A 24,722-nucleotide genomic window follows, 5' to 3' on the forward strand; every position below is an offset into this window, starting at 1 on the left:
GGGGTAGATCCCATCAGGCCCTGGGGACTTAACTACCTTAATATTTTTCAAGAAGCCCAACACCTCATCTTTTTGGATCTCAATGTGACCCAGGCTATCTACACACCCTTCTCCAGACTCAACATCTACCAATTCCTTCTCTTTGGTGAATACTGATGCAAAGTATTCATTTAGTACCTCGCCCATTTCCTCTGGCTCCACACATAGATTCCCTTGCCTATCCTTCAGTGGGCCAACCCTTTCCCTGGCTACCCTCTTGCTTTTTATGTACGTGTAAAAAGCCTTGGGATTTTCCTTAACCCTATTTGCCAATGACTTTGTGACCCCTTCTAGCCCTCCTGACTCCTTGCTTAAGTTCCTTCCTACTTTCCTTATATTCCACACAGGCTTCGTCTGTTCGCAGCCTTTTAACCCTGACAAATGCCTCCTTTTTCTTTTTGACGAGGCCGACAATATCTCTCGTTATTCAAGGTTCCCGAAAATTGCCGTATTTATCCTTCTTCCTCACAGGAACATGCCGGTCCTGAATTCCTTTCAACTGACACTTGAAAGCCTCCCACGTGTCAGATGTTGATTTACCCTCAAACATCCACCTCCAAATCTAGGTTCTTCAGTTCCTGCCTTATATTGTTATAATTAGCCTTCCCCCAATTTAGCACATTCATCCTAGGACCACTCTCATCCTTGTCCACCAGCACTTTAAAATGTACTGAATTGTTGTCACTGTTCCCGAAATACTCCCCTACTGAAACTTCTACCACTTGGCCAGGCTCATTCCCCAATACCAGGTCCAGTACCGCCCCTTCCCTAGTTGGACTGTCTACATATTGTTTTAAGAAGCCCTCCTGGATGCTCCTTACAAACTCTGCCCTGTCTAAGCCCCTGGCACTAAGTGAGTCCCAGTCAATATTGGGGAAGTTGAAGTCTCCCATCACCACAACTCTGTTGTTTTTACTCTTTTCCAAAATCTGTCTACCTATCTGCTCCTCTATCTCCCGCTGGCTGTTGGGAGGCCTGTAGTAAACCCCCAACATTGTGACTGCACCCTTCTTATTCCTGATCTCTACCCATATAGCCTCACTGCCCTCTGAGGTGTCCTCCCGTAGTACAGCTGTGATATCTTCCCTAACCAGTAGCGCAACTCCGCCACCCCTTTTACATCCCCCTCTATCCCACCTGAAACATCCAAATCCTGGAACGTTTAGCTGCCAATCCTGCCCTTCCCTCAACCAGGTCTCTGTAATGGCAACAACATCATAGTTCCAAGTACTAATCCAAGCTCTAAGTTCATCTGTCTTACCCGTAATACTTCTTGCATTAAAACATATGCACTTCAGACCACCAAACCCGCTGTGTTCAGCAACATCACCCGGTCTGCTCTGCCTCAGAGCCATACTGTCCCTATTCCCTAGTTCTCCCTCAATGCTCTCACCTTCTGACCTATTGCTCCCGTGCCCACCCCCCGCCATACTAGTTTAAACCCTCCCGTGTGACACTAGCAAACCTCGCGGCCAGGATGTTTATGCCTCTCCAGTTTAGATGCAACCCGTCCTTCTTATATAGGTCATACCTGCCCCGGAAGAGCTCCCAATGCTCCAGATAACGGAAACCCTCCCTCCTACACCAGCTGTTTAGCCACGTGTTTAGCTGCTCTATCTTCCTATTTCTAGCCTCACTGGCACGTGGCACAGGGAGTAATCCCGAGATTACAATCCTAGAGGTCCTGTCTTTTAACTTTCTGCCTAGCTCCCTGAACTTCTGCTGCAGGACCTCATATCCCTTCCTGCCTATGTCGTTAGTACCAATATGTACAACGACCTCTGCCTGTTTGCCATCCCCCTTCAGGATGCCCTCTACCCGTTCGGAGACATCCTGGATCCTGGCACCAGGGAGGCAACATACCATCCTGGAGTCTCTTTCACGTCCACAGAAGCGCCTATCTGTGCCCCTGACTATAGAGTCGCCTATTTCTATTGCCCTTCTGCGCTTTGACCCTCGCTTCTGAACATCAGAGCCAGCCGTGGTGCCACTGCTCTGGCTGCTGCTGTTTTCCCCTGATAGGCTATCCCCCCCCCCCAACAGTATCTAAAGGGGTATACCTGTTTGAGAGGGGGACAACCCTAGCGGATTCCTGCACTGACTGCCTGCCCTTTCTGGTGGTCACCCATTTCTCTGGGTGTGACCACATTTATATAACTGCTGTCTATGACGCTTTCCGCCACCTGCATGCTGCTAAGTGCATCCAATTGCTGCTCCAACCGAACCATGCGGTCTGTGAGGAGCTCCAGTTGGGTGCACTTTCTGCAGATGAAGCCACCCGGGACGCTGGAACCCTCCCGGACCTGACACATCTCACAGTCAGAGCACTGCACAACTCTAACTGACATTGCGTCAATTAATTCGTAAATTAAAGTCAAAAGTTTTTTTTTTTAAATGTTATGTTACTGTTAACTATCTGTTTCCTAGCACTAGATTTCTACTATAAATGTGAAAGCTAAATATAGTCATCTCCGATCTCTGGCTTAGATAATTACTTAATTATAATTTAGAGGGTTATATTTAATTAGTTACCAATGCTTAATTTTTTTAATTTAGTGTAGATTTCCAACCAGCCACTCAGGTCACAGCTTTTCTGTGATGTCACTTCAGTTTCCCCCCCCCCCCCCCCCCAAACACACAATTTGCAAAGGTAATAAATGAGTTAAAATCACTTACTTACCTTCTGAGGGTCTTAGATGCTCTCTGGTTCTCTCCCTGCAGATTAAAAGTTACAGGCCAGAAGAAAGAGAGAGACCAAAACAGTAGGGAAAAAGCACCTTCTCCCACTCTGCACCAAATTACCTCACTGCACCAAATTACCAAGTTTCAAATTCCCACTCTGGATGTGTCTTACTCACTCAGGCTGTGTCTCTTTGACCTGCGCAGCACTTACTGAGTGTGCTTTTTGTCTGTCTTTTATACAGACTTCAGGATGACTCACACTAAAACTTCAAAGAGAAGAATACAATGTGTACCTTTGTGCCCCTAAACAGGCCTCAGGTGACTGCCAGGTAACTGCCTCTCAGCAATTAGGGTGGGGGCAGCTTCAGCCAATCCGAGACTAATCTACACTACACTTTTAACTGAAAAACAACAGAATTAGATTCATCACTTACCTTTCCTGGTTACCTCACTGCACCGAATTACCAAGTTTCAAATTCCCACTCTGGATGTGTCTTACTCACTCAGGCTGTCTCTCTTTGACCTGCGCAGGTTGGAATTAATCATAGAATCTACAGTGCAGGAGACCATTCGGTCCATCGAGTCTGCACCGGTGTTACCTGATCTGGCCAACTCACTGAAATGTGGTTAACTCTGAACTGCCTAGCAAGCCACTCACTCAGTTTAAGGACAATTAGGAATGGGCAACCAAGCTGGTTTGCCCGTGACACTCACATCCCATAAAGAATAGAGAAAATCAAAGGGCTGTTTCCAGTGCCGGTTTCAAAGGAATCAGTACTGGTCCCTTCACTCCTGGTTTACATCATTGATTTGAAAGTAAATGTAGGAACATGAGGAAGAAGTTTACCTGTGACTCAAAAATGACTGAACACTTGAGGAATGAGGACAAACACTAGCGGGGAAAAAAGGCAAATGGTTACATGATAAATGGCAGGACAGGACTAGTTAGGCCAGAGCTAGATTCCTGTGGCGAGGAAGATTGCACCAGAGAGAGCACAGAGGAGATTTAACAACATTGACCAGAAATTGACAATGTTTGCTCAGAGGAAAGTTTGGATAAACTGAGGGGAGACCAAAATGTAATTTTGAATAGCATCCCGGCTAGCTCAGTCGGTAGAGCATGGGAGTCTTAATCCCAGGGCCGTGTGTTCAAGACCCACGTTGGGCGCTTCAGCTTCTTTAATCTGAGAACATTGTGCTGAATTGTTTTATGGGCGGCATGGTAGCACAGTGGTTAGCACTGTTGCTTCACAGCAGCTGGATCCTGGGGTTCATTTCCCACTTGGGATACTATCTGCGCAGAGTCTACATGTTCTCCCATTGGCTGTATGGGTTTCCTCCCACAAGTCCCGAAAGACATGCTTTTACATGAATTGGACATTTTGAATTCTCCCTCTGTGTACCTGAATAGGTGCCGGAGTGTGGTTCCTAGGGGATTTTCACTTCATTGCAATGTTAATGTAAGCCTATCTGTGACAACAGTAAAGATTATTTTAAATGTATAAAATTCTGGAGTTTCATGGTGGCACAGTGGTTGTGTGCCTGCGTGCTGGGGACCCGGGTTCGATCCTGGCCCTGGGTCACAGTCTGTAAGGAGTTTGCACATTCTCCCATTGTCTGTGTGGGTTTCACCTCCACAACCCAAATATATGCAGGGTAGGTGGCTTGGCCAAATTAAATTGCCCCTTAATTGGAAAATATATAAATTTATATATTTTTTAAATTCTGAGGGATCTAAATAGATTGGATGGGAAGGTCCTATTCCCTTTGGTTGAGGGATACATATAAAAGGGGGCAGAGTTTAGGGAAGGACGAGGAGGTTTAGAGGGTGGTGAGGATCTGTGGCAAGCTGCCCGAAACGATGGCAGAAACCCTCATAACATTTAAAACGTATTTAGATAGATATTTGAATTGCTGTAACTTAAAAAGCTACAGACCACAACCTGGAAATTGAGTTTAGGCTGAATACCTACTTTGTAGCCACGATGAGCTGAATGAAATGCAAAATCCGGGATAGTAACTCTCACTACGAACAAGGTCAACAATTTTCCCAGTTTAGCTGCCAAGTATGCTAATGTAGTAATTTTAAAATTTACCTGCATACAGTACCACAGCAAATTAATTAACTTCCCCAATGTGATCGGTGTAATTAGTCTCAAATTTTACCCGGAATGGTCATTAAAAGTTTCTCAGTCACTCTGATATCTGAAATCTTTGTCCTCTGACAGAACAGACAAACCATTTTACCTCCCAATGATATTCAGGTCCTGATGAATCGAGTAACTCAGTCAGAGGATGATGTGATGTTTGGTTTGAAGTTCCCGTTAGTAAATCCTACTCTTTTTAAAGGAGTTTCCAAAGGAATTTCACTCTCAGTCCAGGAGAGAAATTCGCAAGATTCTCTCTTCCGGCTTCCGGGTCCAGGACGGCCGCACATGCGCCCTGCTGCACCTGAGACAGATGGCGGCCGCGCAGGCGCCCTGCGGCATTTCGCCCCCGAAACAGATGACAGCCGTTAACAGTGGCCGATCAAAGAGAAAAACACCGATGCGGGCCGCCCCATTCAGTACAAACACCAAACTGTATCAAAAGTGCCGGAACCATTTATCAGCCTGAGAAACGTAATGGAATAATGGCGGATAAGGCTACCCGGAATGCCGGGCGCGGATGAATACGCCCTATTTTCGTCACAGGAGCCAGAATGCGCAGGCGTCAGAATGACCCGCCCCGCCCCCGGAAGTCGCCACTCTGTGCGGAGCACGCGCAGTGCTGCTCCGGGCTGAGTGCAGTGAGAGTGAGTGCGGCTCCCAGAGACTGAATGAGCCTTTTGTAGGGTCCCACGACTCTAATTGCGTTGTGTTTGTGGTGTTCCTTTTTTAAAATTATTTTTGATTTTATTTGTTTTAAAAGTTTCTCAGTCATTCTGATATCTGAAATCTTTGTCCTCTGACAGAACAGACAAACCATTTTACCTCCCAATGATATTCAGGTCCTGATGAATCGAGTAACTCAGTCAGAGGATGATGTGATGTTTGGTTTGTAGTTCCCGTTAGTAAATCCTACTCTTTTTAAAGGAGTTTCCAAAGGAATTTCACTCTCAGTCCAGGAGAGAAATTCGCAAGATGTTTTTTGTTCGTGGATTTTATGACCTGCACGTTTATCTACACGTTTACAGGATTAGGCCAGCATCCGCCACTGACACTGGCGTGATGCTGGGTGTGATAACCAAGCAAAAGAACAGAAAGTAACTGATGGATAAATCAAAAGAGGGGAGTACCCCAAAACAGCGAGTGGAGCACAGCCCAAAAAGAACGAGAAAGGGAACAAAAACTTATCACTGACAGAAAAGTCCCCATGTGGGTTAATCCTGAGGCGTGTAAGAAATGTGTCCCAGCCGCTCTCTTCCATATCTCAGAGCTCCTAGACACAGAACAGAAGCTCCTTTACAACTGTGTTCAGAGTCAGGAAGAACAATGGTGAATACTGGAAACGTGCTCTCAAATCGGAGATTGGTGTAAAACTGTGATGTTCCTGATTGAATGTAAAGCAGCTGGTTTAAGTTTCCAGACTGAAAATGTGTTTGTGTGACAGTCACAATGAATTGATAGAAACCTACTTAAAATAGATTGTTGAAGTCTGCGTTAAAATAGCAGCTGTTAACTGCTGTGACAATTAGACAACAGTTTCATTCCTGGATAAAGAAGGAGCTCCAGTGTGTGTCCAAGAATTCCCAGTTTTATTGATGTGTGCTTCCCACATTCTGTCATTTTAAATAAACCTCACCCCAACCAGCCTTTAACAATCAGAAACAGGCACTTCCGGGTGCGGCGATGACCAGCTAAGTCGCACGTTTTGGCACCTCCCGTTTTAACGGACTTTTGGGCTCTTATCGGGAGCCCCAACAGCAATATTCGAAGGCTAAACCCACTGTGAGGTGACATAGAAGGGAGTTCCCCCCCCGGATGTGAATGGACAGAAGAGATAATAGTGGCCAGATTGCGGAGGATCCTCTGGAGCAGCGGCAAAGAAGGCAAGTGAGAAGCAAGATGGCGGCGGAGGGAGGCCAGTTGGTATGGGGCCTGGAACAGCAGGAGTTCCTCCGGCGATGTGTGGAGGAGCTCAAGAAGGAGGTGCTGGCGCTGATGCTGCAGGCGATTGAGGGGCTAAAGGAGGCACAGAAGACCCAAGAGATGGAGCTCCGTGGAGTGAAGGCAAAAGCTGCCGAAAATGAGGACGAGATACAGGGCTTGGTGGTGAAGACGGAGACGCACGAGGCACTGCACAAGAGGTGTATAGAGAGACTGGAAGCCCTGGAAAATAGCTTGAGGAGGAAGAACTTAAGAATCTTGGGTCTTCCCGAAGGGGCAGAGGGAGCGGACGTTGGGGCGTATGTGAGCACGATGCTCCATACCTTAATGGGAGCTGAGGCCCCGACGGGCCCCCTGGAAGTGGAGGGAGCGTATCGAGTCCTCGTGAGAAGACCAAAGGCAGGAGAAATACCTCGAGCAATAGTGGTGAGGTTCCACCGCTACAAGGACAGGGAGATGGTCCTGAGATGGGCGAAAAAGACACTGAGCAGCAGGTGGGAGAACGCGGTGATCCACGTGTATCAGGATTGGAGTGCGGAGGTGGCGAGAAGGAGGGCGAGTTTCAATCGGGCCAAGGCGGTGCTCCACAAGAGGAAAGTGAAATTCGGAATGTTGCAGCCGGCAAGACTGTGGGTTACACACCAGGGTAAACACCACTACTTCGAAACGGCAGAGGAGGCGTGGACATTTATTGAAGAGGAGAAGTTGGACTAGATTGAGAAAGAGTGTTTGAAATGAAGTAGTGAGGTGGTGGCAAGGGACTGTGAATCAGATAGGGGAAAATTTTCTTTCCCCTCGAAGGGGGGGGACACAAAGAAATGTGGGCGCCGGTTGGGGAGGGGGAAGGAGAGAGGGAGCTGCGCCATCAGGGGCGGGGCCAAGAGGGACACGCGGGCTTTGTCCCCGCGCTATGGAAATTGTGGCGGGAAAAGGGGGCGCAGGAAGGAGGGGGCCTCACATGATGGGAGGCTAAGGATAAACGGGGAAGCCGAGGTCAGCCAGAGTTTGCTGACTTCCGGAAGCAATATGGGGGAGCAACTAAGCTAGAGAGGGATCTAGTGGGGGGGGGGGGTGGGGGGGGTTAACTGGGTTGCTGCTGCTAAGGGGAAGGGGGAGCTGTTACGGGATGGGATGGTCGGGACGAGAAGGCGCCGTCGGGGGGATAAGCGGGTGCGTGGGAACCGGGTGAGGAGCTGGTCTAAAAAAGGGGATGGCTAGTCGACGAGGGGGGGGGGGGGGGGGTAAAGTGCCCCCCAACCCGGTTGATCACGTGGAAAGTGAGAGGGTTGAATGGGCCGATTAAGAGGGCAAGGGTACTTGCGCACCTAAATAAGCTAAAGGCAGACGTGGTCATGCTTCAGGAGACGCACCTGAAACTGGCGGATCAGGTCAGACTAAGAAAAGGATGGGTGGAACAGATATTCCACTCGGGCTTGGATGCGAAAAACAGAGGGGTGGCAATACTGGTGGGGAAACGGGTATTGTTTGAGGCAAAGAACATAGTGGCGGACGGTGGGGGTAGATACGTGATGGTGAGTGGCAGATTGCAAGGTGAGGCGGTGGTGCTGGTGAATGTATATGCCCCGAACTGGGATGATGCAAACTTTATGAAGCGTATGTTGGGGCGCATCCCGGACCTGGAGATGGGAAAGTTGGTAATGGGGGCGGGGCGGGGGGGGGGGGGGGGGGGGGGGGGGGACGACTTCAACACGGTGCTGGACCCAGGGCTGGACCGGTCCAGATCTAGGACCGGGAGGAGGCCGGCAGCGGCCAAGGTGCTTAAGGGCTTTATGGAGCAGATGGGAGGAGTGGATCCCTGGAGATTTACTAGGCCAAGCAGTAAAGAGTTTTCCTTCTTCTCCCATGTCCACAAAGTGTACTCCCGGATAGACTTCTTTGTCCTGGGAAGGGCGCTGATCCCGAAGGTCGCAGGAACGGAGTATTCAGCTATAGCCATTTCAGATTATGCTCCACATTGGGTAGATTTGGAAGTAGGAGAGGAAAAGGAACAGCGCCCACTCTGGAGATTAGATATGGGACTGTTGGCGGATGAGGGGGTATGTGTAAGGGTGAGGAGATGTATTGAAAGGTACCTAGAGACTAATGATGACGGAGAGGTCCAGATGGGAGTGGTCTGGGAGGCGCTGAAGGCGGTGGTTAGAGGGGAGCTGATCTCCATAAGGGCCCATAAGGGGAAACAAGAGGGTAAAGAAAGGGAGAGATTGTTGAGGGAGATTTTGAGGGTGGATCGGCAATATGCGGAGGCTCCAGATGAAGGGCTATACAGCGAAAGACGGAGATTGCACACGGACTTTGAATTGTTGACCACGGGTAAGGCGGAGGCACAATGGAGGAAGGCACAGGGAGTGCAGTATGAATATGGAGAGAAGGCGAGCCGACTGCTGGCCCAACAAATTAGGAAGAGGGGGGGCGGCGAGAGAGATCGGAGGGGTTAGAGACGAGGAGGGAAAGATGGAACGGGGAGCGGAGAGGGTGAACGGGGTGTTTAAGGTATTTTACGAGAGTCTATATAAGGCTCAACCCCCGGAAGGGAAAGAGGGAATGATGCGTTTCCTAGACCAGCTGGAGTTCCCGAAGGTTGAGGAACAGGAGATGACAGGACTGGGAGCGCAGATTGAGGTGGAGGAGGTGGTAAAAGGAATTGGGAACATGCAGGCAGGGAAGGCCCCGGGACCGGATGGGTTCCCGGTGGAGTTCTATACGAAATAAGTGGACCTGCTGGCCCCACTTCTGACGAGAACCTTTAATGAGGCTAGGGAAAGGGGGACACTACCCCCGACGATGTCGGAGGCGACGATATCGCTGATCCTGAAAAGAGACAAGGACCCGCTGCAGTGCGGGTCATACAGGCCTATTTCCCTCTTGAACGTAGATGCCAAGCTTCTGGCCAAGGTGATGGCGGCGAGGATGGAGGACTGTGTCGCTGGGGTGGTGCATGAGGATCAAACGGGGTTTGTTAAAGGGAGGCAATTGAATGCTAATATACGGAGGCTGCTGGGGGTGATGATGATGCCCCCACCGGAGGGGGAGGCAGAGATAGTGGTGGCGATGGATGCAGAGAAAGCATTTGATAGAGTGGAGTGGGACTACCTGTGGGAAGTACTGAGGAGATTTGGATTTGGAGAGGGGTTCATTAGATGGGTTCAGCTCCTGTACAGGGCCCCGGTGGCAAGTGTGATCACAAATAGGCAACGATCTGACCACTTCCGACTATATAGGGGTACAAGACAGGGATGTCCCCTGTCCCCGTTACTGTTTGCGTTGGCAATTGAGCCATTGGCCATAGCGCTGAGGGGCTCTAGGAAGTGGAGGGGGGTACTTAGAGGAGGAGAAGAGCATCGGGTGTCATTATACACGGACGATTTGTTGTTGTATGTCGCGGACCCAGTGGAGGGGATGCCTGAGATAATGCAGACACTCAGGGAGTTTGGAGAATTTTCAGGATATAAATTGAATACGGGGAAGAGTGAACTGTTTGTGATGCACCCCGGGAAACAGGGCAGGGGAATAGACGATTTACCGTTGAGGAGGGTAACAAGGGATTTCCGGTATTTGGGGATCCAGGTGGCCAGGAACTGGGGAACCTTGCATAAGCTTAACTTGGCACGACTGGTAGAGCAGATGGAAGAGGACTTTAGGAGGTGGGGCATGGCGCCCCTGTCATTGGCGGGCAGGGTGCAGGCGGTTAAAATGGTGGTCCTTCCGAGGTTTCTTTTTGTGTTCCAGTGCCTCCCTGTACTGATTACAAAGGCCTTTTTTAAGAAGTTGGACAAGAGTATTATGAGCTTTGTGTGGGCTGGAAAGATCCCAAGAGTAAAGAGGGGGTTCCTGCAGCACAGTAGGGACAGAGGAGGACTGGCACTGCCGAGTCTAAGTGATTATTATTGGTCCGCCAACGGGTCAATGATATGTAAGTGGATGAGGGAAGGGGAAGGAGCGGCATGGAAAAGACTGGAGATGGCGTCCTGTAGGGGAACTAGCCTAAAAGCACTGGCGACGGCGCCGTTGCTGTTCTCCCCGAAAAAATACACCACAAACCCAGTGGTGGTGGCAACTCTGAAAATTTGGGGGCACTGGAGACGACATAAGGGAGGGACAGGTGCCTCAGTGTGGTCCCCGATAAGGAACAATCATAGGTTCGTCCCGGGAAGGATAGATGGGGGATTTAAATCTTGGCAGCGAGCAGCAATTGTGAAACTGAAGGACTTGTTCTTAGACGGGACGTTCGCGAGTCTGGGAGCACTGACAGAAAAATATGGGCTGCCACCGGGGAATGCATTTCGCTATATGCAAGTGAGGGCATTTGTGAGGGAATTTCCGCAGCTCCCGGCGCAAGAGATCCAGGACAGAGTGATTTCGGGGGCATGGGTGGGTGATGGCAGGGTGTCAGATATATGTAGGGAAATGAGAGACGAGGGGGAGACGGTGCTAGAGGAGCTGAAGGGAAAATGGGAGGAGGAGCTGGGGAAGAGATTGAGGAGGGGCTGTGGGCAGATGCCCTAAGTAGGGTAAACTCTTCGTCTTCGTGTGCCAGGCTCAGCCTGATACAATTCAAGGTTCTACACAGGGCGCATATGACTGGAGCAAGGCTGAGTAGATTTTTTGGAGTGGAGATGCGCGGGAAGCCCGGCGAACCACACCCACATGTTTTGGTCATGTCCGGTATTGGATGGGTTCTGGGTGGGTGTGGCAAAAGTGGTTTCAAAAGTGGTGGGGGTCCGGGTCAAACCAGGCTGGGGGTTGGCTATATTTGGGGTTGCAGATGAGCCGGGAGTGCAGGAGGCGAGAGAGGCCGATGTTTTGGCCTATGCGTCCCTAGTAGCCCGGCGAAGGATTCTACTTATGTGGAAAGAAGCTAAACTCCCGGGCGTAGAGGCCTGGATAAACGACATGGCAGGGTTCATAAAATTGGAGCGGATAAAGTACGCACTAAGAGGTTCGGCTCAAGGGTTCACCAGGCGGTGGCAACCGTTCCTCGACTCTCGCAGAGCGATAAGGGAAAATAGGAAAGACAGCAGCAGCAACCCAGGGGGCGAGGGGGGGGGGGGGCGGGGGAGAGGGAGGAGGACTAATTTGGGTCCTCAGGGGTTTTATGTGTGTGTTTATATATTAGTTATTTATATTGATTTTATGAAGCTACTATTTTAGTTACTATTTCTGTTATTTCTTATTTTGTTGTTGGCAGTTGCCGTTAGTTAGTATATTCTTTATTTAAAAACGATCAACGTATATATTACTACAAAGTTGTAAAATGGGAAATTTTTGTTTTTGTTTGATCGAAAACTTTAATAAAATATATATATTTTTAAAAACAACCAGAAACATAACAGAGAAAAGGGCGAAGCTGTGCCTGCCCCTTTAATTGGGAGCTGAACAGTGTCAGAGCCCCGACTGTCCCTTTAAGAATGAGTGGTGTCAGCTGAAGATTCCTGTTGGCCGTTTTCTGAGTGGTCTCCTTATTCTGATCATTCTCAGTGATGCTCGGGTGTGTGAACCTGCTCTCCTGTCTCCCATTCACTGATCATCTCTCTTCTCTCTCAGATTCTCACTTAACCTCTCTCCGCTCTCACACTCACTCATTTCACATACCTCCCACCTCTCTCTATCTTTCTCTCACACACTCACTCCTTTAACCTTTCTATTTCACAGAGCGTCTAAATTAACTCAACTTTTCTCTCTCATTATCTCTCTCTGAAGAAGCACCGAACACACTGAACCTCTCCGCTTTCTGAGTGAACATCTCATTTATGGAGACTCAGTCCTTTTTCTCTCTACCTCTCACTTTCTCTCTCTCTGATTGGCTCTGAATCACTTTTAATCTCCTATTTTCTAATAACCCTCTTTGAGGAAAATTTAAGTTTCTATAATGTCCCCTCATTTCTCCCAGTGATAATCCTCAGTCCACCTTCCAATTCAGTGAATAAGTTAAAAAATTAAATAACCTCATGTTTTAATGTTTAAAATGGGAATAGAGGTGAATGTATTGGTGACATCAGCAGCAATCTGTGTGGGGGTTCTTGATGCTGTCAGAGTGAGTTCACCCTCACAGGCAGGAAGACTGTTCACGGTGATAACATGAAACTGACGCCTGCTGTTTCATTCTCAGGTAACACAACTTCCTGTTTCTCTGCTGCCGGTTCCAAACCGCACATCTCACTTCTGAGCAGAAAATAAATCCAGGGACCACAATCTGTTGAGAACATATGTCAGTGCAGCCTATATCTGCCCACAGAGTCAGGGCAGAGTCACACAGATCACATTGTGGTGACATTTACAAATGAGCCGGTTATTTGTGTTCAGAGTCTCCATTCCCGGACAGAACCGGCTGTGTTTGTGGATCAGTAGCTGGGAACGGATAACCTGCTCCCTTATATTTTATATCATTCTTCCTGTGTTACTTGTTTCCTCTATTTCTCAGCTTTTATCTCTTGCCACCTCACCTTTCTGTTTTTTTAAATCTCTCAGTTCTTCTATCAGTCTTTCTTTCTCCTTCCATCTATATTTCACTCCTATTCCTATTTAATTGAGGTGTTCAAAATCATGAAGTGTTTGTGATAGATTGAAGAAGGAAAAAGAGGGAGAAAAACAGAAAATGTTGGAAAAACAGAAAATGTTGGAAAAACTGGGCCATTCTGGCAGCATCGGTACAGAGAGAAACAGAGTTAACGTTTTGAGTCCCTGTGACTCAGAGCAGGGGAAACTGGGATTGTCCCTCTGAGATCAGGGAAAGTGAAGGGGAGATTTAATAGAGGTGTTTAACATGAGGAAGGATTTGTGATGGTGTCGATGGGGAGAAACTGTTTCCCAAGTGCAGGAGGGTTTGTAACCAGAGGACACAGAGATTTAAGATATTTTACAACAGAATCCAAGGAGGTGATGAGGAGAATTGTTTTTACACAGTGATGTGATCTGGAATTCACACTGACAGGCTGCAGGAAGCAGATTTCACAGTAAATTTCAAAGGGAATTGGATAAATTCTTGTAGACGGTAAATTGGCAGAGTTATGGTGAATGGGATTAATTGGACAGTTCACTCATCTTTGTGACATTCTGAATTTTCCTCAAACTGATGTTTTAACATTTGACCTTTTCAATCACAGTGTGTCTCAAAGAGAAGATTAAAACTTTGGTTTTGATGAGCTGTCGGATACATTTCCTGTGTGACTGTAACTCGAGAACCACAAGAAGGAACTGAATATTTTCAGTACCTCTAACAGATGTACCTCAGATGTATCAGAAATCTCTGGAATTCCCCATGTCCTCATTGCTGTCCCCTTGGGTATAACAGCTCTCAGTCAGGTGGAGTCAGTCACACGTGTCTCTGTCATGTTTTCATTCCTATTTTATCACACACCTCCCAGTGACACTCACCACAACACAGAAACCTCAAAATATCATTGCTTCCTTCCACCTTGTCCTCCTATTACAATTGGATATTTACTGGGCCTTTTGACTCCATTAATGTCAGCTTACCTGCAGGTCAAATGACCTCAGAGGCACTGGAACCAGACTCTGTTTATTGTACCAGACTCATTCAGCCCAGGACCTACAGTGGTAACATACACTAGAATTGGAATAAAAGGCAGGTTATTGTCTAATAAAGGGGGCAGCATGGTGGCCGCCTAGTGCTTAGCGCTCAATCATAAAACATAGAATTTACAGTACAGAAGGAGGCCATTCGGCCCATCGAGTCTGCACAGGCCCATGGAAAGATCACGCTATCTAAGCCCACACCTCCACTGTATCCCGGTAAACCAGTAACACCATCTAACCTTTTTGGACACTAAGGGCAATTTTGCATGGCCAATCCACCAAACCTGCAGTACTTAGGAATGTGGGAGGAAACTGGAGCTCCTGGAGGGAAACCCATGTGGACACGTGGAGAACGTGCAGACTCCGCACAGACACTGACCCAACATGGGAATCGAACCTGGGACCCTGGAGCTGTGAAGCAACTGTGCTAACCACTGTGCTACAGTGGCACTGCTGCTTCACAGTGCCAAGATCCCGGGTTCGATCCTGGCCCTGGGTCACTGTCCGTGTGGAGTTTGTAAATTCTCCCTGCGTCGGTGTGTGTCTCACTCCCACAACCCGAAGATGTGCAGGGTAGGTGGATTGGCCACACTAAATTTCCCCTTGGAAAAAAATGAATTGGGTACTCAAAAATTTTTTTTTTTAAAGGTTATTGTCTAATGGGACAGAGTAACACACACCAGAAGCAGATTATATTATGTTGTCAACAAACCATGACTACTTCACTATTATTTGAAAACCAAATTTAGTTTTGGTTCTCTAGATACTGACTGAATCATCATTACATTTGATCCAATGATGTTTTCACTCACATACTGCAGCCTGACTTATTATGAGAACAGACAAATTGCTCTCAAATTGAGTGAATCCTTTGCTGTTTCTCCTCTGGGCCCCATCTCCACTATTATTGTTACTGAGACTCTCACTGTTATTATTGGAGACTCAAGGAGCACGGTGGCACAGTGGTTAGCACTGCTGCCTCACGGTGCTGAGGTCCCAGGTCCCATCCTGGCTCTGGGACACTGTCCATGCGGAGTTTGCACATTCTCCCCGTGTTTGCGTGGGTTTTGCCCCACAACCCAAAGATATGCAGGGTAGGGGGATTGGCCACGTAGTCTAAAGTTATTTTTAAAAACATTATTGGACAATCAGCCTGAGCCTGTGGCGGCTCTCACCATCTGGAACTGTCACAATGCCCGGGTGATTGACAGCGGCTCCGGACCAACAGAAAGAGGAGGGGCGGGACTGGAGGCCCGACCGAGAGGGGCTGGTCTTCCAACCAATCGGAATGAATGAGGGGCGGGTCCAGCTGATATTGAAGCATGCGCAGTATCAGTAATGGCGATGGAGAGCGGCTGCTTCTTCTTTGCATCCATAATTTGTACGAGGCAGTTAACAATATGTAGGGTGCGTGAGATCGCGGAGCAGGTCGGAAACGCTGCGTAAGCACATTGTGTGACCCAGATTGTACTGAGCGGGGCTGCAGCCCCTCATTTTCGGCCTGGATTAACGGCCGCCATCTTTATTGGATTGAGTGTGTACCATGGCGCATGCGTGGTCGCCATCTCGATGAGTGGGAGGAGCTTGTTACCCATTGTTCAGAATGGAGACAACTTGTCCATCAAACTGTATCACCCCTTGAGTCCAAATGTCTGAATGATGGGGCGGTGGATTGATGGAAAGAAAAGGAAATACATCCTCCTCTCCGGATCCCAATACCTGATGGTCTCAACATCTGTGGTTCTGTACACCCATGGCAAAAACTCAAGACCCTGAGTAGACGTCATCCTCAAATGATGGACTGCTGATGACGACGAGGGGCAAAGTAAAAGCGTGGAGAGGGCAGGACAGTGGTTAGCACTGGGACTACGGCGCTGAGGACCCGGGTTTGAATCTTGGCCCTGGTTCACTGTCCGTGTGGAGTTTACAAATTATCCCTGTGTCTGCGTGGGTTTGACCCTCATGTGCAAGGTAGGTGGATTGACCACGCTAAATTGTCCCTTAATTGGAAAAAGTGAATTGGGTAGTCTAGTTCGTTTAAAAAAATGATTGGACAATCAGCCTGAGCCTGTGGCGGCTCTCACCATCTGGAACTGTCACAATGCCCGGGTGATTGACAGCGGCTCCGGACCAATAGGAAGAGGAGTGGTGGGACTGGAGGACCGACCAAGTGCAGCTGGTCCTCCAACCAATCGGAGTAAATGAAGGGTGGGGCCAGGCTGTGATTAAAGCATGCACAGTATCAGTATTTGCCCCATAAATTGCCCCTTAATTGGAAATAAATACATAAATAAATAATTGGGTACTCTAAAAAAAAAAATGTTTTAAGTGCAGTGGGGAGCATGAACAGTCACACTGGATTAAGGAGCAGGAGAAGGAAATGTTGGGAATTTCTGTCCTAGACTGACAATCATAGAATCCCAACAGTGCATAAGGAGGCCATTCAGCCCATCAAGTCTGCACAGATCCTCTGAAAGAACACCCTACCGAAGTCCCCATCTTGTTCCCGTAACCCCACCTAACAAACATATCTTTGGACATAAGGGACAATTTCACACGGCCAATCCACCTTTGGACTGTGGGAGGAAACTGGAGCAGCCTGAAGAAATCTACGCCAACAGGGGCAGACAGTGACCCAAAAGGTCAAAATTGAATCCAGGTCCCTGGTGCTGTGAGGCAGCAGTGTTATTCGCTGTGCCACCGTGCCGCCCCACACAATGGTGGATTTGGGAAACTCCTTTTACAGGAAGTTAGAAAGGGAGAATTTACGCACGACAAACCCAAACCACAAATTTATTTTCTGAATTCCATTTTTGGATTGACATTGATACCTTTTGTAAATTTCATTTTCAGTGTATTAGAATTGGATTTACAGAGAGGAACCTTAAGCAATGTGACAGCTTCACTCGATTCATCAGGAAGTGAACATTATCGTCCTTTGAACGTAAGTGTTTGCGTTTCAGGTCATTACCATTCGCTGTGTTTACACACTCTCACTCACACACACACATACACTCCCTCTCTCTGTCTCTACCTCTCTCTCCCAAATGCTGTCTGTCCCACACACACTCTGTCTCTCCCTCTCTCTCGCACCCTCTCTCTCTCGCACCCTCTCTCTCTCGCACCCTCTCTCTCGCACCCTCACATACTCCCCCTCTCGCACAACTCCCCCTCTTTCAAACACTCCCCCTCTCTCACACACACTCTCCCTCCCTCCTCCCCTAGAGGTGAACCAGTTGTTTTTTATGACAACCCAGCAGTTTTCATGGTCACTTTTTCCCCAGTGCCGGACCCACAAATGACCAGATTCATTCAGCTCAATTTCACAACCTGCCTTTGTGTTTTTGTGGGTTCTCTCTCACTCTCTATTTTCTGTTTTGAATTAATTTCACAGAGTATTAGAAGTGAAGGAACTTCAGTCAGGAAATTCAAACTAAACATCACATCAAGATCGACACTCACCAAAACATTTGTAACATAAACATCATGGGTGTTTGAAGATGGAAGGAAGATGCACCGTTCACAGTGGGGAGAAACCGTACTCGTGTTCTGTGTGTGGACAAGGCTTCAGTCGATCATCTGGCCTTTCGAAACATAAATGCAGTCACACCGGGGAAAAACCATGGGAATGTGGGGATTGTGGGAAGGGATTTGATTATCCATCCAAGTTGAAAATCCATCAGCGCATTCACACTGGGGAGAGACCGTTCACCTGCTTCGAGTGCGGGGAGGGATTCATACACACATACCACTTGCAGGCACACCAACACATTCATGCTGGGGAGAGGCCATTCACCTGCTCAGTGTGTGGGAAAGGATTTGCTCATTCCTCCAATCTGCTGAGACACCAGCGAATTCACACTGGGGAGAGACCATTTAAATGTCCAGACTGTGAGAAGTGTTATAAGAGTTCTGGGGAACTGATGTCCCATCAACGTGTTCACTCTGATGAGAGGCCGTTTAGGTGCTCTCACTGTGGGACTGGGTTCAGACGATCATCTGACCTCTCTGTACACCAGCGAGTTCACACTGGAGAGAAGCCGTTCACCTGCTCAGAGTGTGGGAGGGGATTCACTCAGTTATCCAACCTGCTGATGCACCAGAAAGTTCACAAGTAACTTCAGTGATTGGGGCTCGCTGTTAATCACATCCTGGACTGCAACATGTTCATTGGGGTCAGTTGCTGCTGATGTTCATAAACTCTAATCCAGTTACAAGGAATTAAATTCTGAATAAAAATCAAGTCAAATCAGTTTGTGTGAAATGAAGCGTGTTGTGTCTTTTTAATATCGCTAACACAAGTTAGTTCCTTTTGAAGGTCTCCTCCATCCTCACCTCCAATAACAAGTGTGAGGACCTCACGCAGCTTCTTTGTCACTAAGGTTAAGACAATCCGATCAGCTGCCTCTGCTGCTTTCCTCCACTAACCTACCGGACCAAACTGTCTCTAAAGCCCATTTTTGTCTAAGTTCTGAACTTGCATCTTTCTCCATTTTCTCTCCCGTCAGAACTCACCTTGTCCATGAGACCCCCGTTCTGCTCGATTGATAATTCCCATGAACTGCTGACATCCCAACTTTTCCATGTGAGCTGATATTGTGAACAGCTCTCTCTCTCTGCTGGTACTGTCTCTCTCAGCATTGAATCCACTGTCATCACCCATCCTAAAAAAACACTTGTTCCTCCCATCTTTACAAACTACTTCTCCATCTCCAAACTCCCTTTCCTCTCCAAGTCCTTGTACTCGGTTTCCCCCAAGGATCTACCCTCAGTCCCTCCTATTTTCCCATCTACACACTGCCCCTAGGTGACATCATCCAAAAACACCGTGTTCGTTTTCACATGTACACTGACAACACCCAGCTCTACCTCATCACCATCCCTTTCCATTCCACCACTGTTCCTCAATTATCAAACTGCTTATCCCACATCCAATACTGGATGAGCAGAAATTTCCTCCAATTAAAAATTGGGAAGACCAAAGCCATTGTCTTCAGTCACCATTAGAAATTCCGTTCCCTAACTCCCGAGTCCATCTCTCTCCCTGGGAACTGTCTGAGGCCGAAACGCTCTCTGCACAGATTTGGTGTCAGATTTGACCTCAGGAGGACACTGCTGCCTCGTGGCGCCGAGGTCCCGGGTTTGATCTCAGCCTGTGGAGTTTGCACATTCTTCCCGTGTCGGTGTGGGTCTCACCCCTACATACAAATGTGTGCAGAGTAGGTAGATTGGCCACGCTAAATAGCCATAAATGAATTTTATAAAATCTTCTATTTCTACATTCTGTCCCTTCCTGTCACATTCTGGTTATCATTGTCTGTCTTGCTACCCTGCACTATTGCCTTGTCCCTTCTCATCAACTTTCCAAATTTCTCCTCACCACAACCCTGTCTCCTCACCCACTAATAGGTTTAAAGCTCTCTGCAGCCCTGGTTGTGAGATTCATCCGGGCACTAGTTCCAGCGTGGTTCAAGTGAAGGTCACCCCAATAGTCTGAATACTCTCTTTTGTCACTACTGGTGCCAGTATAATAATTATCTTTATTGTCACAAGTAGGCTTACATTAACACTGCAATGAAGTTACTGTGAAAATCCCCTAGTCACCAATCTCCGGCGCCTGTTCAGGTACACGGAGAATTCAGAATGTCCAAATTACCTAACAGCACGTCTTTCGGGACTTGGGAGGAAACTGGAGCACCCGGAGGAAACCCACACAAACACGGGGAGAAAGTGCAGACTCTACACAGACGGTGATCCTGGTGCTGTGAAGCTACAGTGCTAACCACTGTGCTACCATGAGTACCCTATGAATCAAATCCCATTTATCCAGGCAATCACTGAACAAAGCGAACATCTCATTCACTCTATGCTAATTTACTCATGGCTCAGGTATTCATGTGGAACACATTTTTGATCACTTTTTAATTGAGGTCAGGGCTGTTAGTGCGCCTTTAACAAATTCAGTTAAAGAAGCACGATTAAGATTAAAATCAAAATTTCGTGCCCAGAGATATAGAGATTTTCAGAGAATCAAAAGATTTGGGGAGGAGGGCAGGAAGTTGGAGATTAAACCAAGATCAGCCATGATCATAGTGAATGTTGGAGCGGCTCAATGAGGCTTATGGTTTACTCCTATTTTATATGTTCATATAGAGGCCAGAATCCTGTGTAGGCCCAGACCGGGTGGTAGGCTCCCTTCCCTGAGGCCATCACTGAAACAGTTGGGTTTTCATGACAACTCAGCAGTTTTCATGGTCACTGTTTCCCAGTGCCGGCCCCACAAATGACCAGATTCATTTCGCTCAATTTCACAACCTGCCTTTGTGTTTTTATGGGTTCTCTCTCACTCCCTATTTTCTGTTTTAAATCAGTTTCACAGGGTGTTCGAAGGGGAGGATTTGCAGTTGGGAAACTGAAACCAGACATCACATCAGGATCTGGATATCATCGGATTTTGAACATGCAAGAAAATAGCAATGCTGGCAGTGCGGAGAAATGTGGGCACTGTGAGCAGGGATTCAGATCCCTGTCGGAGCTGGAAGTCCATCAGCCCAGTCACACTGGGGAGACTTCACCTGCCCAGAGTGTGGGAAGGGATTCACCTGGTCATCCAACCTGCTGAGACACCAGCGAGTTCATAGTGGGGAGACGCCATTCACCCGCCCAGAGTGTGGGAAGGGATTCACTCGATCATCAGGGTTGCAACAACACCAGCGGGTTCACACGGACGAGAGACCTTTTAAATGTGTTGACTGTGAGAGGTGCTATAAAAATTCCCTCAACCTAATGCGTCATGAGCGAGCTCACACTGATGAGAGACCGTTCAGGTGCTCGGACTGTGGAACTGGGTTCAGGCAGTCATCTGAACTCATTGTACACCAGCGAATTCACACTGGGGAAAGACCGTTCGCCTGCCCCGAATGTGGGAAGGGATTCACTCGATCATCAGGGCTGCTATAACACCAGCGAGTTCACACTGGGTAGAGGCCATTCTCCTGCTCCAAGTGTGGAAAGGGATTCAGTGATTCATCCACCCTGCTGAAACACCAGCAGGTTCACACTGAAGTGAGACCATTTCAATGCACTGACTGTGGGAGGTGCTATAAAAGTCCTGTGGACCTGATGCACCATCAGCTTGTTCTCACTGATGAGAGACCATTCAGATGCTCTCACTGTGGGACAGGGTTCAGACGATCATCTCAACTGACTGTACACCGGCGAATTCACACCACGGAGAGGCCATTCACCTGCTTCGAGTGTGGGAAAGGATTCACTCAGTCATCCACTCTGCAAAGACACCAGCGAGTTCACACTGGGGAGAGACCATTCCCCTGCTTCGTGTGTGGGAAGATTCGCTCGGTTGTCCATCCTGACAAGTCACCAGCGTGTTTGCAAATAATTAGTGATTATATTTTACTGTTAATCACATCCAGGAATGAACCTTGTTCATAAATGTCAATTTCTTCTGATGATTTATCAAGAAAATTTGTCAGAAGAATCTAAGAAATTTAACTATTTTCTATGTGTAATATTATCATTTTTTGTAACTGGTGAAGTGTGAGAGTGGTCCTTACGGCGGGAGAAAGAGTAGCTGTGTGAATTTAAACTGAGTTTGATGTGTTAATGAGCCCAGCTAGACTTCAAACCAGATGTTTACCGAAAAAATGTAGTCAGGTTGGGTAGAGAACAGAAACAGATGTGAATGGGTGGTTGTGATTCAAAAGATGCAAGGTGTGAAAGAAAAGTGTCAGGAATGAAGTATGGATAAAGTAAATTCACTTTTTAAATTATGAATGTTAAAGTAAAGAGACTATGTTAATCAATTCTGGGAGAGATTAGTTCGAAAGAAATTGGGTAAAACGATGGCGAGATCAAAGGGAAAGAACGTCGTTAAGGGGATACTGAAATAAAAATGTCTTATTGTCACACGTAGGCTTCAAATGAAGTTACTGTAAAAAGCCCCTGAAACCTGTGAAGATACTGTTTGAATCTCAGCCCAGAAAGCTGTGTGAAGGATGACAGATTTGAAAAGCCAGTTAACTGCTGGTTAATCTCAGGAGCAAATTGGAGTAAAGGCACAGTTTGGGACAAGATTTCTGCATTTTATAGATCTTAAAATCTATAAGGCGTTGCTGGACAGATTGAGGAAGGTTAGCTCTGAGGTAGTTAAATTAAGATTGTTTGGAACTGTTTAAAGTATTGGGGTGTGTGAAGCCCTTTTATTTATTTTCCTATTCCATCATAAACATTTTGCTTTGTTAAGAAACCATCACAAGTAGTCGGGGACATCATTTCTGGAGTTCACAACCTCTCCTTGTGCTATACAAATTGCAAAGACAAACTGTGAGGACAAATGTCTCAACTTTCCTTTCTGGCCGTGCCCTTAACAGTAAATAAACTCCAGCTCAGTTATGGGTTAATATTCCAGGTAAAAGTCAAATAAATCAGCATTGCGTGAAACAATGTGCATCAAGTATTTCAAAATATTTCGAACAAAAGTTCTTCCTTCTGAAATGTTGTCCCCCCTCCCCCTGTTCCATCCATCCTCACCTCCGACAACAAGTGTGTGGAGTTCATGGGGTTCCTTTGTCACTGAGATTGAGGCAATCTGATCAGCTGCCTCTGCTGCTTCCCTCCCTCCCACTAACCCACCAGACCAAACTGCATCTAAAGTTCCTCCTCGTCTGAGCCCTGAACTCGGATCTTTCTCCAGTTTCTCTCCAATCTTCTATCTCCCTCTGAGCTTATTGTCCATCAGACCCAACTTCTGTTCCCTTGACTCCATTCTCACAAAACAGTTGACCATCCAACCTCTCTATGTCAGTTGATAGGTTTCCAGTTCTCTCTCATTTGGTTCTGTCCTTCTCACTTTAATGCAACATCATCACCCATCCTAAACAGAACACTTGACCCCACTATCTTTGCAAATTTCGAAGACATCTCCAATCTCCCTTTCCTCTCCAAAGTCCTTGTACTCGGCGTCCCCCAGGATCTATCCTCGGCCCCTCCTACTTCCCATCGACAAGCTGCCACGAAGTGACATCATCCCAAAGCACTGTGTTAGTTTTCACATGGACACTGACAACACCCAGCTCTACCTCACCACCATTCCTCTCCATTCCTCCACTGTTAATAAATGATCAAACTGCTTATCCCACATCCAGTACTGGATGAAAGGTTTTCCTCCAATTAAAAATTGGGAAGACTAAAGCCATTGTCTTCAGTCACCATTAGAAATTCAATTCCCGACTTCCGGGTGCGGCGATGACCAGCTGAGTCGCACGTTTCGGCAGCTGCCTGTGAAACGGACTTTTGGGCTCTTGATAGGAGCCCCAACGGCAATTTTGACGGCTAAAAACACTGTGCGGTAAACCAGAAGGGAATCCCCCCTGGATACGGATGGAAAAAGGAGGAGAGAGTGGCCAGATTGCAGTGGATCCTTTAGAACAGCGGCAAGGAAGGCAAGCAAAAACCAAGATGGCGTCGGAAGGTGGCAGTTTAACATGGGGCCCTGAACAACAAGAGTTCTTGAAATGCTGTGTGGAAGAGATCAAAAAGGAAATGAAGAAAGAGCTGTTGGCCCCGATACTACAGGCGATCGAAGGGCTAAAGGAGGAACAAAAGACCCAGGAGCGGGAGCTTCGGGTCGTGAAGGCAAAGGCAGCCGAGAATGAGGACGATATACAGGGCCTGGTGGTGAAGACGGAGACGCAGGAGGCACATCAGAAACGATGTGTGGAAAGGTTGGAGGCACTGGAAAACAACGCAAGGAGGAACAACCTGAGGATTCTTGGTCTTCCTGAAGGTGTGGAGGGAGCGGACGTCGGGGCATATGTGAGCACGATGCTGCACTCGTTAATGGGAGCGGAGGCCCCGGCGGGTCCGTTGGAGGTGGAGGGAGCATACCGAGTGATGGCGCGAGGACCGAGAGCAGGAGAAATCCCCAGAGCCATAGTGGTGAGATTCCTCCGTTTTAAGGATAGAGAAATGGTCCTTAGATGGGCGAAGAAAACTCGGAGCAGTAAATGGGAGAACGCGGTGATCCGCGTTTATCAAGACTGGAGTGCGGAGGTGGCGAGAAGGAGGGCGAGCTTTAATCGGGCCAAGGCGGTGCTTCATAAAAAGAAGATAAAATTTGGAACGCTGCAACCGGCAAGACTGTGGGTCACATATCGAGGGAGGCACCACTACTTTGAGACGGCGGATGAAGCGTGGACTTTTATTGTGGAAGAAAAACTGGAATGAGCGGGTTATTAAAAAGAACGTTCGAACAAAGTGGTGGGGCGAATGTGGGGGGCAAAGAGGGGTTTTATGTACTAATCCTGCGATGTGGTAACTTTTCTCTCTCCCACAGGTGGT

General features: G+C 47.7%; 1 protein-coding gene, 1 long non-coding RNA gene and 1 other non-coding gene across 4 annotated transcripts in view; 2 read left to right on the forward strand and 1 right to left on the reverse strand.

The window, feature by feature from the left end:
* The window catches only part of LOC140421789 (uncharacterized), a 51,636-nt gene extending 46,534 nt beyond the window's left edge, over nucleotides 1–5,102 (reverse strand). For both annotated transcript variants that reach the window (XM_072506643.1, XM_072506648.1), the window contains exon 1: nucleotides 4,969–5,102. The gene's annotated coding sequence lies outside the window, so the exon portion shown is untranslated. The remainder of the gene's footprint in view (nucleotides 1–4,968) is intronic.
* Nucleotides 1–22,814, forward strand: part of LOC140421854 (uncharacterized) — a 514,775-nt gene extending 491,961 nt beyond the window's left edge. Inside the window, exon 3 of the long non-coding RNA XR_011947127.1 lies at nucleotides 20,735–22,814. This is a non-coding gene — a long non-coding RNA (uncharacterized lncRNA). The remainder of the gene's footprint in view (nucleotides 1–20,734) is intronic.
* On the forward strand, nucleotides 3,817–3,889 carry trnak-cuu (transfer RNA lysine (anticodon CUU)). Its single transcript has one exon. It is a non-coding gene; the product is annotated as a tRNA-Lys (tRNA).
* Nucleotides 22,815–24,722: the final 1,908 nt, after the last annotated feature.

Source organism: Scyliorhinus torazame, chromosome 5 (assembly GCF_047496885.1).
Source record: "Scyliorhinus torazame isolate Kashiwa2021f chromosome 5, sScyTor2.1, whole genome shotgun sequence".
NCBI classification, from domain to species: Eukaryota; Metazoa; Chordata; class Chondrichthyes; order Carcharhiniformes; family Scyliorhinidae; genus Scyliorhinus; species Scyliorhinus torazame.